At 44.5% G+C, this 18,117-nt stretch overlaps 1 long non-coding RNA gene across 2 annotated transcripts in view; it reads right to left on the reverse strand.

The window, feature by feature from the left end:
- Window positions 1-16,654, reverse strand: part of LOC112444767 (uncharacterized) — a 35,471-nt gene extending 18,817 nt beyond the window's left edge. The window contains exon 1 of one of the 2 annotated variants that reach the window (XR_003033121.2): window positions 15,979-16,654. This is a non-coding gene — a long non-coding RNA (uncharacterized lncRNA). The remainder of the gene's footprint in view (window positions 1-15,978) is intronic. The other variant, XR_003033120.2, reaches the window with a different exon arrangement.
- Between the last annotated feature and the right edge of the window lie 1,463 nt (window positions 16,655-18,117).

The raw sequence follows: 18,117 nt of genomic DNA on the forward strand, positions 1-18,117 counted from the left end.
AAAGAACAGACAGATGGTTTAGTGAACTAATAACAAAATGATAGATTTAAATATGACCATATCAATAATTTCATTAAGTGTAAATAGTCTAAACACCCCAATTAAAAAGCAAAGATCATTAGAATAAAAAGAAAAGCCCAATTATATGCTACCTACAAGAAATACACTTTAACTATAAAGACACAGTTAGGTTAAGTATAAAAGTTTTAAAAATATAACATGATAACATGAAACAAAAGAAAGCTGGAGTGGCTATTTTAATATCAAACAAATATCTCAAAGCAAAGAATATTACCTGGGGTAAAGAACATCAATTAAAATGATAAAGATGTCAATGAAGAAGGAGTAAATAGCAATACTAAACATTATGTAATTAATAACAGAGCTTCAAGATACATGAAGCAAAGATGGAAGGAGAAATAGAGAAATCCACAATTATGGTTGAGACAGTCATTACTTCTCTCTTAAAAATAGAGGGCAAGGTAAACAGAAAATCATCAAGGAAATAATAGATTTTTCACAACCCTGTTAACCAAACTGACCTAAATGACATGTATAGAACACTCCAAAAAACAATAGCAGATTATTGATTATTTTCAAAAGCACATAAAATGTCTATAAAGGTAGACCATATTCTGGGTCATAAAACAAGCTACAGTTAATTTAAAATAACTCAAGTCCTACAAAGTATGATCTACCAAATCTCACTTGAGAAGAAATAGACATCCTGAATTACCCTATACCTATAAAAGTAGTTGAATTCCTTTCCATAAAAGAAACTCCAGGCCCAGATGACCTCACTGGTGAATTCTTTTTCTTTTTTTTAACGTATGTATTTATTTTTTGGCTGTGCTAGGTCTTCAGTGCTGCGTGGGCTTTTCTCTAGTAGTGGCGAGCTACTCTCTAGCTGTGGTGCATGGGCTTCTCATAGTGGAGGCTTCTCTTGTTGCGGAGCACAGGCTCTAGGGCATGCAGGCCTCACTAGTTGCTGCACGTGGGCTCAGTAGTCACAGCTCCTGGGCTCTAGAGCACAGGCTCAATTGTTGTGGCGCATGGGGCTTAGTTGCTCCGCAGCGTGTGGGATCTTCCCAGATTAGGGATCAAACCCATGTCTCCTGCACGGGCAAATGGTTTCCTTACTTTACTTTACACTGAGCCACCAGAGAAGTCTTTCACTGGTAAATTCTCAGCATTTAGAGAGGAAATAATAACAAATCTACAGAAACTCTTCCAGAAAATAGAAGAGGAGGGAATATCTCTCAATTTCTTTTATGAGGCAAGCATTACCCTCACACCAAAATGGAAGGCATTATAAGAAAGGAAACCTATAGTTCAATATTCTATAACAACAAAAAAAGCAAAACGATTTAACAAAATGTTAGTGAAGTGAAACTAGCAATATATGAAAAAGGAAGTACACTGTGACTAGTGTCAGTTCAGTTCAGTCGCTCAGTCGTGTCTGACTCTTTGTGACCCCATGAACCACAGCACGCCAGGCCTCCCTGTCCATCACCAACACCCGGAGTCTACCCAAACCCATGTCCATCGAGTTGGTGATACCATCCAGCCATCTCATCCTCTGTCGTCCCCTTCTGTTCCTGCCCTCAATCTTTCCCAGCATCAGGGTCTTTTCCAATGAGTCAACTCCTCGCATAAGCTGGACAAAGTATTGGAGTTTCAGCTTCAACATCAGTCCCTCCAATGAACACCCAGGACTGATCTCCTTTAGGATGGACTGATTGGATCTCCTTGCAGTCCAAGTGTGATTCTCAAGAGTCTTCTCCAACACCACAATTCAAAAGCATCAATTCTTCAGTGCTCAGCTTTCTTTATATAGTCCAACTCTCACATCCATACATGACCACAGGAAAAACCATAGCCTTGACTAGACGGACCTTTGTTGACAAAGTAATGTCTCTGCTTTTTAATATGCTATCTAGGTTGGTCATAACTTTCCTTCGAAGGAGTAAGCGTTTTTTAATTTCATGGCTGCAATCACCATCTGCAGTGATTTTGGAGCCCCCCAAAATAAATTCAGCCACTGTTTTCACTGTTTCCCCATCTATTTGCCATGAAGTGATGGGACCAGATGCCATGATCTTAGCTTTCTGAATGTTGAGCTTTAAGCCAACTTTTTTCACTCTTCTCTTTCACTTTCAAGAGGCTCTTTAGTTCTTCTTCACTTTCTGCCATAAGGTGGTGTCATCTGCATATCTGAGGTTATTGATATTTCTCCCAGCAATCTTGATTCCAGCTTGTGCTTCATCCAGCCCAGCATTTCTCATGATGTACTCTGCATGTAAGTTAAATAAGCAGGGTGACAATATACAGCCTTGACGTACTCCTTTTCCTATTTGGAACCAGTCTGTTGTTCCATGTCCAGTTCTAACTGTTGCTTCTTGACCTGCATACAGGTTTCTCAAGAGGCAGGTCAGATGGTCTGGTATTCCCATCTCTTGAAGAATTTCCCACAATTTATTGTGATCCACACAGTCAAAGGCTTTGGCATAGTCAATAAAGCAGGAATAGATGTTTTTCTGGAACTCTCTTCCTTTTTCAATGATCCAGCAGATGGTAATTTGATCTCTGGTTCCTCTGCCTTTTCTAAAACCAGCTTGAACATCTGGAAGGTCACAGTTCAAGTATTGCTGAAGCCTGGCTTGGAGAATTTTAAGCATTACTTTACTAGGTGTGAGATGAATGCAATTGTGTGGTAGTTTGAGCACTCTTTGGCATTGACTAGTGTAGCTTATACCAAAAATTCAAAATTGTTCTAAGTTTCAAAAATCAATCTCCAAATAAATAATTCACTCATATATAAATCATGGAGTGGTTTATAAAATTATGTCTCTAAATTTATAAGAAATTTGTAAACATAGAAGTTAATTAATCATGTTTCTGTATAATGGGTATAATGATCTGGAATGTTCGTTTTTCCAAGGTATTACATAGTTATCTTAAGTCTCCATGTTGGGGATGTAATGTACTACAAGGTGACTATAGTTAATAGTGTTGCATTATATACTTGAAAGTTGCTGAAAAACTCAATCTTAGAAGTTCTTATCACACACACACAAATATTGAAATTCTGTGTGGTGATGGATGTTAACTAGACTTCTTATGGTAATCATTTCATAATACACACATTTATGAGATCATTACATTGTACTCCTGAAACTACATAAAGTTACATATCAAATTTACTTCAATAATAGAAGTCTTTACAAAAAGAAAATCCATATGATCATCTTAATAGATATAGAAAAGGTATTTGAGAAAATTAGTTCATTCATAATTTTAAAAAGAAAATTCTCAGTGACCTAGGAGTAGAAGGAAATTTCCTCAATCTGATAAGGAGTATTTGTGTAAAACCAACAGCTAACATTACATTTAGTGGTGAAAAGCTGAATGTTTTCTCTTAATATTGGGAAGAAACTAAGGATTTCCATTCTCACCACTTCTACGGAGCATTGTACTGGAGGTACCAGCCAGTGCAAGCAGACAAGAGGAAAAGAAGGCATACAGATTGGAAAGGAAGAATTAAAACTGTTTTCTTCACAGGTGACATGACCATGTCTAAGAAGAAATTTTTAAGGGATTAAAAATAAAGCTACTAGAATTGATAACTGACATGGTCACAGGATTTTAAAATGTATTGCTTTTCTATATATTGGGAATGAATAATTTGAAATTCAAATTTTAAAATACTATTTCAATAGCAAACTATATTAAATACTTTGGAATATATTTAATAAAATATTTGCAATTCCTGTACAATAGAATCTTTCTCAAAGAAATTATAGAAGAACTAAATAAATGAGAGACATACCATTTTCATGAATCAGATGGTTCAATATCACTGACATCAATTTTCCCCAAATTGTTCCATTGGTTGCATGAAATCCTAGTCAAGTCATTATGTTTATTTGTAGAAAACTCACAATTTGATTCTAAAATTTACATGTATATGTAAGGGACCTCAAAATGCTAAAAGTTTTGGGGAAAAAAAAAACAAAATTGAGGGATAACACTGTTTTAAAGCCCCTCTGGTAGGGCTTCTCTGGTGGCTCAGATGATAAAGAATCTTCCTATAATATGGGAGACTCAGGTTTGATCCCTGGGTCAGGAAAATCCCTGGAAAAGGAAATGGAAACCCATTCTGGTATTCTTGCCTGGGAAATCCCATGAACACAAAAACCTGGCAGGCTACAGTCCATGGCATCACAAAGAGTCAGACATGACTGAGCAACTAACACTTTCCACCTCTGGTAACTACAAATCAGGTCTTTTTTTTTATGAGTTTGTTTGCTTGTTTGGTTGGTTTCTGAAGTATAATTGACCTATGGCACTATGTTAGGTCCTGATACACAACATAGTAATTCAGTACTTCTATACATTTCAAATGATCACTATAATAAATCTAGTTTCCATCTGACACAAAATATAGCAATTATTGACTATATTCCCCTCATCGTACATTCCATATCCATGATATTCATTTTGTAACTAAAAATTTATAATAATCTCCCTCACTTCTCTCCTCTTCCCTCTGCCCTTGGCAACCACTTATTTGTTCTCTGTATCTATGACTGTTTTGTTTAGCTATATTTTTTCATTTGTTTTGTTTTTCAGATTCCACGTATAAGTGAAATCATACAGGGTTTGTCTTTCTCTGTCTGACTTATTTCACTCAGGATAATACCCTCTTGGTCCATCTATATGGTCACAAATGGCAAGCTGTAAAATATCTTAAGGCAATTGTATTTTAAAGAGATCAAAAATTATTTTTAAAATGTCTTTAATATTTATTCACATTTCTGCATTTCCACCACTCTTGATTCCTCTATCCAAATTTCTACCTGGTATGTTTTTCTTCCTTGAACAATTTCCTTTGACGTTTCTTATAGAGGATGTTTGCTGATGATGAATTCTCCTAGCTGTCATTGAACCCAAAGGCTTAATTTTATTTTCATTTTCAAAAACAATTTTAATGGGTATTAAATTTTAGGTTGATAAGTTTTCTTTTAGTATTTAAAGACATTATTTAGTACCTTCTGGACTGAATAATGTCTCACAAGAAGTCTGTTACCATTTCTATGTTCCTCTATCTGTGTCTTTTTCTTGTAGCTGCTTTTAAATTTTTTATTTCATCACTGATTTCAGCAATTTTATTTGTGTCTTGGCATGGTTTTTTTATGTTTCTCTTGCTGTGGGTTCATTGGGCTTCTTGGCTCTGTGGATTTATAGTTTTCAGCAAATTTGGAAAGGTATTGGTCCTTACTTGTTCAAAAACACGTTTGTGTCCTTTTAATGCATGTGTGACATTGGATTGCTTATCACGCAGTTTCGTGTATTTTTTCTGTTTCTGTCTCTCTGTGTGTGCTTCATTCTGGATCATTTTTATCCCTGTGTCTTCAAGTTTACTGTCTTTTCTTCTGCTATGTCTAATCCACGATGAATCCCACCCAATGCGTTTCCAGATATTGAAAATACAGTGTAATTCAGATACCTAATTTTTCATTTCTAAAAGTTCCATTTGAATGCTTTGTATATCTTCTATTTCTCTCTCCATCACAGTTATTTCTTCTCTTTTCTTGAACATATAGGGCATAGTTATAATAGTTGTTTTGACACCCTTGTTCACTAATTCAAGCATCACTCTCATTTCTGGCCTATTTCTAATGTTTGATTTTTCACCTAGAATGGATATTTTTCTGCTTCTTTGCATACCTGGCAGAATTATGGCCCCCAAAAGCACTCTATGCTCTAATGTAGAAAGCCACGGATGTATTACTTTATATAGAAAAAAAAGTAAGTTTACTAATCATTTGACCTTAGAATAAGAATACATTTGATTACATGCCGGGGTCCTGCCCCGGCTGATCCAGGGTATTCGAAGCGGGGACGGCGTCGGCGACCTATTTATTTATTTAAATATTTTATCAAAGATATAAAGAGTAATAGGATGAGGATAGCTCAGTAGGAAAATTCAGTGGAGAAAAGAGGCTGAGTGGCTTGGTTTACGCGGGAGACCAATAAAACTTCAAGACAAGAAGTTTGCACCACTTACGTAGGCCACAGGCGTCCTTCCGTTCTCCCGAAGGAGAGGAGACACTGAGGCCTCCCCGGTCGGATCTTAGAAGCCCAGGCATAATTAGTAAGCATGGTGGGTTCCGCGCTCCAGATGGAGACTCAACCAGAGTGAGAGAGAGAGCGACATGGGGAGACCAGTATTTCGAGAAACTGATCCCAATTCTTTATTTTCCAGAGTCTGTTTTTATACACTGAGATGTTATACAAAAGTCACGTGGGGACAGCAGTCCTGACTTTTATTAAAGTCAGGTGCTTCACATAAATGTATACAGAGGTCTTAGGGGTGTTACATCATCTTCTGGCCAGGGGGGCCTGCTGACAATTTACGACCCTCTCCTTGTGACAGCGGTCAGTCAATCAGGACACTTATTTCTCCAGGGCTGATTATTCTCAAAACAGACGCCACCCAAATAAAGTTACATTCCTACAGGGTGAGGGTGTAGTGGGTTTTAGTTAAGGAAAGAATTTACTTAGCCTAAGGTCTAACGTGATTAATATCAAAGGTTAATTCTATATATTCATTAATGTGTGTAAGGGCAGGGGATGTGGAGACTTAGCAACAAACATTGGCTCAACAAATGAAAAACCCTTCACCAACACAATTTCTAATTAGCCCACTATACTTATACTTATAGTTTTCTAACTTCTCTAAAGAACCTGTTTTTAGAGGGTTTAAAGCATCTTGTGCCTCTCACGGTTGGGAGGCTGTGAGCAATCACATGTGGCCGGACGAGCCTGTCAGGCAGGCTAGAGAAACTTCAGAGGAGTTTGTAGGTTAAAACACTCTTGTCACACCCAAGAGTTTTTATTGACTGGAGCTCTAGGTTAACTCCTTCTCCGAAAGAGGTGGTGGGGGACAGCCCCCCGTAAAGTCAGAGGTGTAGGTAAGAGCACAAAGTAGTAAAGTAGGCAGGCTCTGGTAATGGGGGTAGATGCTCGAGGAGTTCCAGGGGGACTCCTGAGGCTCAATCCCGCCTTTGCGTATGTCGAGCCTCCTTCCTCATGACCTTTGTCATGGGCGGAGTACCTCACTCTGGCCCCCAACAATTACCCAGGGTGAGCCCAACATAATCATGAATCCTTAAAGCAGAGGCAGAAGAGTAAGTCAGGGAAATTCAGAGCATGAGTAAAATTTGATGCATCATTGCTGATGTGTAGAAAGTATGGGTATCATGACAAGGAATGTGGGAAGCCTCAAGGAGCTCAGGGCAGCCCCTAGCTGACAACCAACATGGAAATGGGACCTCAGGCTTACAACCACAGGAGCTGAGGTTAAGCTGGGAAGACAATTCCAAGATCCGGAGAACTAGGCAAACTGGCATCTTGATCTCAGCCTTGGGAGACCATAACCAGAGTACCCTGCTAAACTGTGCTGTGCCTGGACTTCTGACCCATAGAAACTGTAACATGATAATTGGGTGTTGTTTGAAGCCATTAAGTTTATGGTTATTTGTTATGGCAGCAATAGAAAATTAATACATCTGGCTCAGTGTTAAAGAATCCGCCTGCCAATGCAGGAACCACAGGTTTGATCCCTGGATCAGGAAGACCCCCCTGGAAAAGGAAAGAGCTACCCACTCTAGTATTCTTGCCTGGGAAATCCCATGGACAGAGGAACCCGACAGGCTACAGTCCATAGAATCACAAAAGTGTCAGACACATCTTAGCGACTGAACAACAACAATTTTTGGTTGGATGCCAGACATTGTGAATTGTATTTTGTTGGATGCTATATATTTATGTGTTCCCATAGATATTCTTAGTTTTGTTCTGAAACACAAGTTATCTGAAAATAGTTGGATTCTTTCAAGGTTTGCTGTTTTATCTTTTTAAGGGTGATTTCAGAGCACACTTTGCTCTAGAGATAATTTAAGTCTATGATCCAGGACACGTTTCTCAGGACTCTAGCTGATGTTTCCTGTAATACAAGGTTTCCCTACTCTAACCGGGTGAACAAGAACAATCCCCAGCCCTGTCTGCACTCTGGAAGTTGCTCAGTCTGTTGCTCTCTAGTCGTTTTTTACCCAGTGGTTTTCACATGTGCTCAGATGAGTTCTTAGCCAAAACCCCAAGACAACCCCTCTGCTATGCTCTGGAGTGCTTTCTTTCTTTGCAGCCCTCACCTCTCCAGCACTCTCCCCCACAAATTCTAGACACCTTGGTCTCCTCGAACTTCAATCTCTGTTTTCTCAACCCAGAGTGTAAGTTGAAGAAACTGAAGGACTCACCGTGTTTGTTTCCCTTCTCTAAGCAATTACTGTCCTGCCCTGCCAGTTGTTCAACATCTATCATATCCTATATTTTGCCCAGATTTCTCGTTGTTTAAAATAGAAAGGTGAATTCAGTTCCTATTACCTTTATGGCTAGAAACAGAGTCTCTGGTGGAACGTTTTAAATATTGAAGCATGGATCCCATCTTGGGATATCCTGGGGGCAGACCTGGGCATCTTTAAAAGCTCTCTTAGTGGTTCTAATGTGCAGCCAGGGTTGAGAGCCACTGACCTGGAAGAACTGGAAAGTGAAACCAGCTGCCCTGACTGCAAGGGTTCTTTCCACCCCGTGGCACTTCCATGACTTTCTCCTCTGATATCAGAGTTTAGGCTGCCTTATGCTGGGTTCTGTGGAGGTGCGACTGAACCATGGGCCAGGATGCCCTAGACAGGGTGGGGCTCAGTTTGCAACTTTCCAGTGACCCTACTGAAGGGCTGTGGGCTGAGGGGCCCCTTCTCACCTTCTCCTCAGATCAGAGGCCCTCCTGATATTCAACTTCCATTTCTGCTCCTGCTTGAAGCTGCTGATAAAAACACCACTGGCCTCTTGAACACCCTGCTCACTCCCTAAAGATGGGGAGGCGTCAGTTGCTATGGAGATGGCACAACTGGTGCTATTTGGTAGGGGCAGGTGGGCAAGGAGAATGGCTTCCCTGGGTCCTCCATTCCCCTCACATCTTGGACCAGGGAGTCTGCATGTGATAGAAGAGGGGAGAGGTCTCAGGAGAAAGTCATAGAACTGGGAGGAATCCTTAGAGACTCTTTGACCAGTACTTTCATTGTGTTGATGGAAAAACAAGCCCAGAGAAGCAAAGGGACTATCCCAAGATCATTCAGAGACCATGGAGGGGAGGGGGGAGCTGGAGCTGAGAGGGGGCACATGGATAGCCAAGTGCCTTAACTACCTGTCTACCTCTCCTAGGAGCAGGGGCTTGTGAAGGGACCAGGCAGTGTTAAGTGACCTGCCCAGGATTCCTCAGCAGGCTGAAGCAGGTCAGAGAGCTCCGCTGTACGCGCTACTGCTCTGGAAGGTTGAAGGGCTGCTCCATCCTGGCTCACCCTCCCTTTCAGGGACCTTGATTGAGCCATGTGGTTCCCTTGGAAACAGAGCCGCTTGTCTCCTGGGGTCAGCAGCACTTAATCTGCAGTTACTGCAATCTTGATGTTAGTGGGGGAAGGGACCCCAAACTCTCTCCACATTCCCACACCACCCTCCACACCGCGGCTTCATGAAGGTACACACACTTTCCATCCTCATTCTCACATGCAGGTTCCCCACATGTGGAATACATGTGCGTGCACACACACACACACACACACACGCACACACACACTTTCTTCCAATCTCAGAGACCTTTTAATGACTCTGTTTTCTAACCCCCAACTGAAAAGGAACAATCATGTTCCTACCAGTTACCCTCCCCTTGTGCCCCAAGGTTGCCCAAGAAGTAGAATTGAAACACACTTTCCTTTCATATGCTATCTCCACACAGCAGTACAATCAGATTAGGATCAGGATGGGGGAAACAGCCCAGATGATTCATTTTCCTTGCCCCTCCACCTCCTGAAAGATTCCAATGTCTGCCAGGAAAGTCCAGGCTATGTTGGGGCATTACTTAGGACACAATGAAGTTTTTAAAAGTCTAAACTATAATTCATCAGCATATACTGTGCTCCTGGTAGAGTCCTTTGAGAGCTGGCTTCCTATCTAATCTCTACCATGGCTCCCTAGCACCCTGGTGCTCAATATGAGTGTGCTGAATAAAGCTATCCTGGACTTCAGGAAGGCAGAGATGAAAACTTTCTGAGCAAAGATAGATATGGTCCCATACCCTGTGCCCTGATTCTGACCTGTGAAAACAGTTGACTTCAAGGAAGAAAAGGAGAGGCATCTAAAGTGTCAACTAAAGTTTACCAGGGACCCAGGCAGAGGATGGAAGAAGAAACAGACCACAGCAGAAAACAAAAAGTGTGAAATGAACCCGCAGTTCAGAGGATAGGGTCTGAATGAAGATTAACCGGGGGAAAAAAGAATCTCACCCAAACAACAGAGGCAAACAACCCAAATGCAACAACGGGACTTGTAACCACTGGAAAGTCTGGGTGGTACGGAGTTAAAGCAGGATGGTGAAAGAAGGATCCTTGAGTCTTGTCTGGTGTCCTTCTCCAGCAAGAAGAATGATCAGGAGCCTGGCAAAGGCGCTGCTGGTGAACACCTGCAGAGCTATGTGATCAAATCCCTAAGGGCAAGGACATTTATTTAAAATTTTGGTAGATATTATTAAACTATCCTTTGCAAACAGATTGCAGCAACGTACACTTCTACCAGCTACATATGTGAGTGCCCGTTTCTCCATGTCCTTGCTGGCACTGGGTTTCATCAAATTTTAATTTTTACTAATTTATTAATATACAGATTTAACCTTGTTTTGCATTAATGGTGAGAGATTAAGCACATTTTCATATGTTTACTGGCCTTTTGTATTTCTTGTTTCTATAAACTGCCTGTTTAAATCCTCTACTCATTTTTCTCTTTTTATTATTGATTTTTAAGACCTGTTTGTATGACAGAAAAATTAGTCTTTTCATATTTGTGGGAAACATTACTGTAATTGACTTTTACTTTGGAGGTCTACCATAGATATGCTTTTAAATGTTTATATGGGCAAGGAAAAGGATTTTTTTCTTTATAGTTTCCAGGTAACTAACTGCTTTAGACAAATTTGCCTTCTGGTATGCTCTAGTTATCTTTGAAATTTCTGGAAGAACCAACAGATATGTTTGTAGAAGCTGAAACAGCAACCCTTGAAAAATCATGGGAAACTAATGAGGGGTAAAAGGAGATCAATATATGTCCAAGTTTTCCAAGGAAGAGAGAGAGATTCCAGAAATGTAGACAAATTAATTTTATGCTAGTTCCAAGTAAAATTGTAGAAATGATCATTAAGCACATAGTTTGTGGTCAATTATCAAAGGGTATGTGGTCATCGGGGGCTGGTCTGGGTTCCCCAGGAGGTCATGACAAACATGCTCAGTCCCCATTTTTTGTCAGGGTCCTGGAGAGATGAATCAGAAGATTGCTGTAGACCTAAAACTTCTGGGTAAGCATTTGATAAAGTCTCTCAAGACTTTCCTGTGGAGAGGATGTGAGCCAGATCCATAGCTGGTTCAACAGCTATGTCCAAAGAGACTAATTAATTAATCAATATCAAATTGGAGGGTTCTCTAGAGGCTACAGTGCTTTCTCTGAACTTGACCATGTCTTGTTTAATGCTTTTATCAGTGGCTTGGATAAAGGCACAGAAGGCCACTTATTAGATTTACAGAGGACTCAGGCTGGGAGAGAAAGCTAATACAATGAGATGTTGGAATCAAGATACAAAAAGATATTGCTAGCTTGAAAAAGGTTAAGAGGGGTAAAAGTAAAACGTGATTTTTTTTTTTTTTTTGGTGGGTAGGGGGTTGTTGTGAATAATTAGAGCTTAGAAGAGATATGGGTAAAAACAGTAGTTCATGTGGGAAAAGACAAGCAAATTCCAGACGTGTCTGGTTGTGGAAGACAAGCCTTAGGACCCTGCAGGGACTGGTTGTGCTGCCAGTCACGGTGCTGCCCTCATGGTGGGGAATGGTTCTAAGATCAGGACGCTCACCTGGAGAAAATCCAAGAGGACAAGCTACCAATACTGACCATGGCAGGGCTGTCCTGAGAACAGAGAGCAGATGGATGCTTTTTGGCTCCAGTTGGCTGAATGAGATCCAGCTGGTACATTGACAAGGAGGAAAACTGAGGTTCAAAGAGAAGAATTATCTAAACAGCAGACAGCCCAGAAATCAGAGATCCATGCTGGGGCTGGGAGTCCCAGGGGCAAGGTAGGAACAGATCACTTTGCTATAGGTTTGGATTCTACCAAAGTTCAAAGTCACCTTCAAATGCAAATACAGCTTCAAGATAAGCCCCAGTACCCATCCCTGCCAGCTTGCTACCCTAAACCCTCTACTAGGTAGAAATCCTAGATCCTCACTGTGCTTCTTAGATACATCTCTCCTCCTTATCCCAGTCTTTGTTATTGTTCAGTCGCTAAGGCATGTCTGACTCTTTGTGACCCCAGGCTTTCACTATCTCCTGGAGTTAGCTCAAATTCATGACCATTGAGTCAGTGATGATATCCAACCATCTCATGCTCTGTCGCCCCCTTCTCCTCCTGCCCTCAATCTTTCCCAGCATCTGGGACTTTTCCAATGAGTTGACTCTTTGCATCAGGTGGCCAAAGTATTGGAGCTTTAGCTTCAGTCCTTCCAATGAATATTCAGGGTTGATTTTCTTTAGGATTGACTGGTTTGATCTCCTTGCAGTCCAATGGACTCTTAAGAATCTTCTCCAGCACCACAGTTCAAAAGCATCAATTCTTCAGCACCTAGTCTTCTTTATGGTCCAACTCTCACATCTATACGTGACTACTGGAAAACACAGAGCTTTGATTATATGGACCTTTGTAGGCAGAGTGATGTCTCTGCTTTCTAATATGCTGTCTAGGTTTGTCATTGCTTTCCTTCCAAGTCTTGGGAGTTCCCAAAACATTTTGGGGCCTGATACTAGCTCAGTCACGGAATAGAGGCTCCTAGCACCCAATACGGGAGAAGGCAATGGCACCCCACTCCAGTACTCTTGCCTGAAAAATCCCATGGACGGAGGAGCCTGGTAGGCTGCAGTCCATGGGGTCGCTAAGAGTTGGACACAACTACGCGACTTCCCTTTCACTTTTCACTTTCATGCATTGGAGAAGGAAATGGCAACCCACTCCAGTGTTCTTGCCTGGAGAATCCCAGGGACGGGGGAGCCTGGTGGGCTGCCGTCTATGGGGTCGCACAGAGTTGGACACGACTGATGCGACTTAGCAGCAGCAGTAGCAGCAGCAGCACCCAATACCTGGTCCCATTTTCAGGAAACTTCTGAATTCCTTAAAGGGGAACAAAACCCAGAACCTCCCTGAGCAGAGACTGTATTGGCGAGGGCTTGGGGTGAGACTGGCTGGGAGGGGAACTGACTTCTAAAACAACGAAATCTTCTCTCCTTTCAGGTACCCCCTTTCTGTGGCTAGGGGCTACTCACATTATATGAAATGCTCAGGGTCACAGAAAAAGTTGCATCACAACCTTCAGAGTTATCTGGCCACAGGAACAATAAACTACAGATCCCCTGAGTCACCCCCAGGCACAGCTATTGTTCAGTCCACCATGCCAGCCTTGGAGCTCCTGAAACTGATTGTCCTTATAGATATGTTTGAAGACATGATCAGCTAGGAAGGTCCCATTTCCCCAGCCGGCATTTAACACATTTAACCATTTCCCCAGCCTTGCGTTTAACACACCTGACACGCACCACTTCCAGTCACTTCCGGCCACACAGTCACTTCCTGCCACACTCAGCAGCCCGGAGTGCCCTTTCAGTGGAGGGACAGCCCAGCGGCCGCATCTCCCACCATCATCTCCACACTCTGCTGGCATCTGCTTCCTGTTTCCTTCCCTCACTCCTATCCTCCCTCTCTGCCACTGTCCCTTTGGACCCAGGTCTGCTCCCAGGTCTGAAGTCACTTCCCAGTGCCTCTGCCCCACCTGTGAGCTGGAGGAGGGTGCTGAGGATCTTACAGGTTCTTTTCTGACTCATTCATCTCAAGCTTTCAGAACCTCAGTTTTCTCTGTACAAAATGAAAATGACCTTTCAAATTTCTTTTGCATCCAGCATCTAATAGCTTAGCATCTTATACACTTCTGCAATTCCAAAATCCAAACAACAAATGGACTGTATGTACGAAGAGCCTACCAGATGCCAGTCTCTGTGTGTCGTTGAAACCTCTGGAAACACGTGGTAGTGTTTGCCCAAGGGGAGACTGAGCCAGTGCTGAAGGTTATGTAACTTGCCCAAGGTGAGCAAGCCGGCCCAGGGCGAGCCAGAACTGAAGCCAGGTGGTGGTGTGGCTCAGGGTACACACCCAGCTCCCATGTACCAGCATGGCTCATGCTGCCTGAAGATCCCAGAACTCTGGGCTTCCACATTATTTGTGCTGATCAGGATTTGGGACCTAGAGAATCAAAGAAAATTCTTCAGCCCTGATGGCTCCAAGCTCAGAGGAGTGATGATGCCCCACACCGTCAGCCAAGGGAATCTCTGAGGATCTCCTCTAAAAGCCATTGTCCACCCTAATTTGTTCCAAGGACAGGATAACAGGAGATGGCCTTCCTCTGTAGTAGGAAGGATTCAGGTTAGGCAAGAAGGTATGTTAAAAAAAAAATTTTTTTTTTCGTTTTTGTTGAAGTTAAACAGTCAGTACTGATCGACTGTCCTGAGGACAGCCTTGTCCTTGATCGTCACCCTTCAGTCCAGCCCCCCAGAGGCTGCCATGTGTTATGCTTCTAATTGCTCCTGCGTAGTTCTTTCATCTTTCCAAATGAAATGCTTTCACGGTTATTTCTTACTGATGTCAGCCATTTTTTATTGACTTGGACCAAGAATTTCTGACAGGATGTGGACAAGTGCCCCAGGTTCAGGAAGGGAGGTGGGGAAGAATGCCTTTTGCTAGAAGAGAGGGGTTGTGGGGCCAGACCTAGGAACAGGGGGTGACCCATTTGTATAATAGAGGGCCAACCAGGCTGAGGGGCAGTCTACAGCCGCACCCTCCAAACCTGAGGCAAACACGGTTCCAGGACTTAATGAGCACATGTCTCTCCTCTCAGCTCAGATAGAAAGCCAAACATTTTCCCACCCCCAGGTCTGCCTAGGATGCCTCCATTCTCCCACCCCCACCGGGAGCCCCCTTGCTGCTTCTTGGACCCCTGTCTAGATGCCACTTGTCCCTCAAACCCTAGCTCAGAGCCACCTCCTCCAGGAAGCCTTCTTGTCTTCCCTGGCCTTCCCTTTCCTTGAGTATCTGAGGCTGGGCCATTGGAACAGCATGGCTCATACCTCTCAGTTCTCCGCCAGATGAGGGGTTCATATCCCTGGTCTGACACCAAGGCACCAGGAAGCAGGAACCTGACGGCTCACTGGCATCCCCTGCCCTGAGCTCAGCCCCTGGCATAGGTGAGGGCTCAGGACTCAGGGCTGTGATGATTACCACAGGTTCCCCTGGAGGCCCCACATCAGGGAGGAAAGGGAGTCAACTAGATCTCAAGTGAGTCCCCAGCTCTGCTGCCTGAGGTTCTGGAAATAATAAAATGTCCACATCTCCTTTTACAATTACAAAGCACTCTTCCAACCACCCTGTGCATTATGCATTGACAACATTCCAACTTGAGGGATGAATTAAATGAGGCTCAGAAGTCCCACAGCTGGAGGGAGCAGAATGGGCCTGGAAGACCAGGTCTTCAGGCTCATTCCTCTGTCACGGGGCCCTGTCCAGCCAGTCCCAGCCCCCACACAGGAGCAGGGTTTGAGCAGAGGCTGCTCAGGGCAGCCACCGAATCATGCCAGGGAGGAGCCACCTGTCCTCAGACTGATGTGAGGCGAGGGGCCAGCTGCTCCCTCCCCATTCCCTCTGAGCATCAGGAGACCTTGCAGGGTCCCATAGTTCTCACAGCCACGCCCATGTCCCTGAGATCCAGGCTGTGCTCAGCTCACCTGTAGGAAACACTCTCGCAAGTTCCCACCTCTCAGGGTCACATCTGTAGATATATGGCTGTCTGGGGTGCTGGGCTCTGTCTAGGTCTGTGTCAAGACGCAGGTGTGGGCTCGCTAGTCTTCAGGCAGCCTGTCTGCTAGCAGGTGGGGCCCTGTCGCCCTCTCAGGTACGTGTTTGGCCTGAGGTATCTGAGCACTGTGGACTACGGATTGTGGGCGGGGCCAGGTCTAACGGTCAGCGAGGGGGAGGAGCCCACACTACAGCCCCGCCCACTGCACGGGGCTTCCAGTGGCCCGAGGAGCTCCTAAATATTGCTGTCCCCAGCTTGCCACAGCTGCACACCTTCCCCAAGAGACCCTCCAAGAGCACCACGTAGGTCTGGCCCAGGCTCCTATAAAATGACTGCTTTTGCCCAGGGTCCCGGTGCAAGTGAGACCTCGTGTAGGTTCCAAGAGTGGAGTCTCAGTTTCCCCTCAGTCCTGTGGGGTTCCTGCAATTCAGCCCCACTGGTCTTCAAAGCCCAGTGCTCTGGGGGCTCCTCTTCCTGGTGCCAGACACCCCCGGCTGGGGAGCCTGATGTGGGGTTCAGAACCTTCACTCCTGTGGGAGAACCTCTGCACTGTAATTCTTCTCCAGTCCGTGGGTCACTCAAGTCTGTGGTATGGGATTTGATTATATCACGAGTCCACTGCTCCTGCCCGTCTCGTCGTGGCTCCTTCCTTACGTCTTCAGTTGTAGATCTTTTCTGGTAGATTCCAGTCTTTTGCATGGATGGTTGTTCTGCAGATAGTTGCGATTTTGATGTGCTAGTGAGAGGAGGTGCATTCAAGGTCTCCCTTCTTTGCATCTTGGCGGACAGACACCTGTTTTCAGTCAACCATCCAGATGCTTCCAATTAGCCATTGTGCACTGGGCATGCCAAACATCTGATGGCTCGAACTGCCCCATCCGCTTGGCTGAGGTACTGCCACCCTCAGCCTGTCATCTATCATTTTCTGTGACAAGAGCCTGGGTGGGGGCTCCTTTTGGGTGGGTCCCGTAGGCAGCAGGTTTGGGAGGGGGTTAGGCACCTGGCACACCCTTGCCTCCCTTCAGTCCTCCAGAGGAAGAACGCTCTGGTAATCTTGTGGCCCTTCCCCTGCCCTGCTCCCCCTCCAGGTCCGGCAGGGCGAGAACCATCTAGTGCTAGTTCCTGGCCAGTTCTCTGGAGGCACAGCCAGCACAGGCAGATGCTGGGAGCAGGCACATCCAGAACGTGAAGGAAAATCAATGTCCCATTTGTCCGAGGACTCAGACTTTCCACGTCATAGACATGAGCGTTTCGCCACCATCATACTTCCTTGTTCGGAAGGCAAACTGGAGGCCCGGGGAGGGAAAATCCATTTCCCTGTGACAGAGCCTGACAGTCCCCACCCCCATCCTGCGCAGCCCCGAGCTGCCTCTTGGCCCTGGGGAGGGTGTTCCTCACCCACCGCTGAGCCTGGAACATGAAGGGTAATTTCCTCCACCGTCTTTCCCTCCCCCACCCCCAGCAGCTCCAGACAAGCTTGGCAGCTGGAGTCCCAGGGAGCGGCTGAATCCATCACCGGGGTCAAAGACAGGGCCTGGGGTATGTGTTAAAACAAGAAAACCAATCAGAGCTGAAAATGAAAGGCAGTGGAGGTGTGAAGCGAGGATGGAGACTGCCAGACAGGATGCTTGGGTAGCTTGCAGCCCTGGGTGGCCGGGTGGTCGCTGCCCACACACCTGCCCCCAGTCAGTGTGGGCCCTCCTCAGTGACCTGCCGATCCAAGAAGTAAGCAGCCAGTGGAAACCATGGGCCTGCCTCTCTCAACCTAAAGAGCAGACCCCTAGTCCAGGGCTGAAGTGATAAGGGGGTGAGGGAGAAAGAATTTCTGTATGTATTAGCCTGTCAATCCTCAGGTACCTCTCAGAGTCGGTACCCAGATGTCCCCTGTTGTGACACCCAGGCTGAGATAATCCCTGTTCATCAGGAGTGATCTGTATTCTCAGAGACAGACTCCACGTGGCCTCTAGATTCCAGACTCCAAAGCTCCCTCTCTGTCAAAGCTGGAGGTGGGTATTGTGGGGATAACTGGGTCGAGGGAACAGGTGGTGAATACCTACCAAGCATGTGT

Source organism: Bos taurus, chromosome 28, assembly GCF_002263795.3.
Source record: "Bos taurus isolate L1 Dominette 01449 registration number 42190680 breed Hereford chromosome 28, ARS-UCD2.0, whole genome shotgun sequence".
Taxonomy (NCBI): domain Eukaryota; kingdom Metazoa; phylum Chordata; class Mammalia; order Artiodactyla; family Bovidae; genus Bos; species Bos taurus.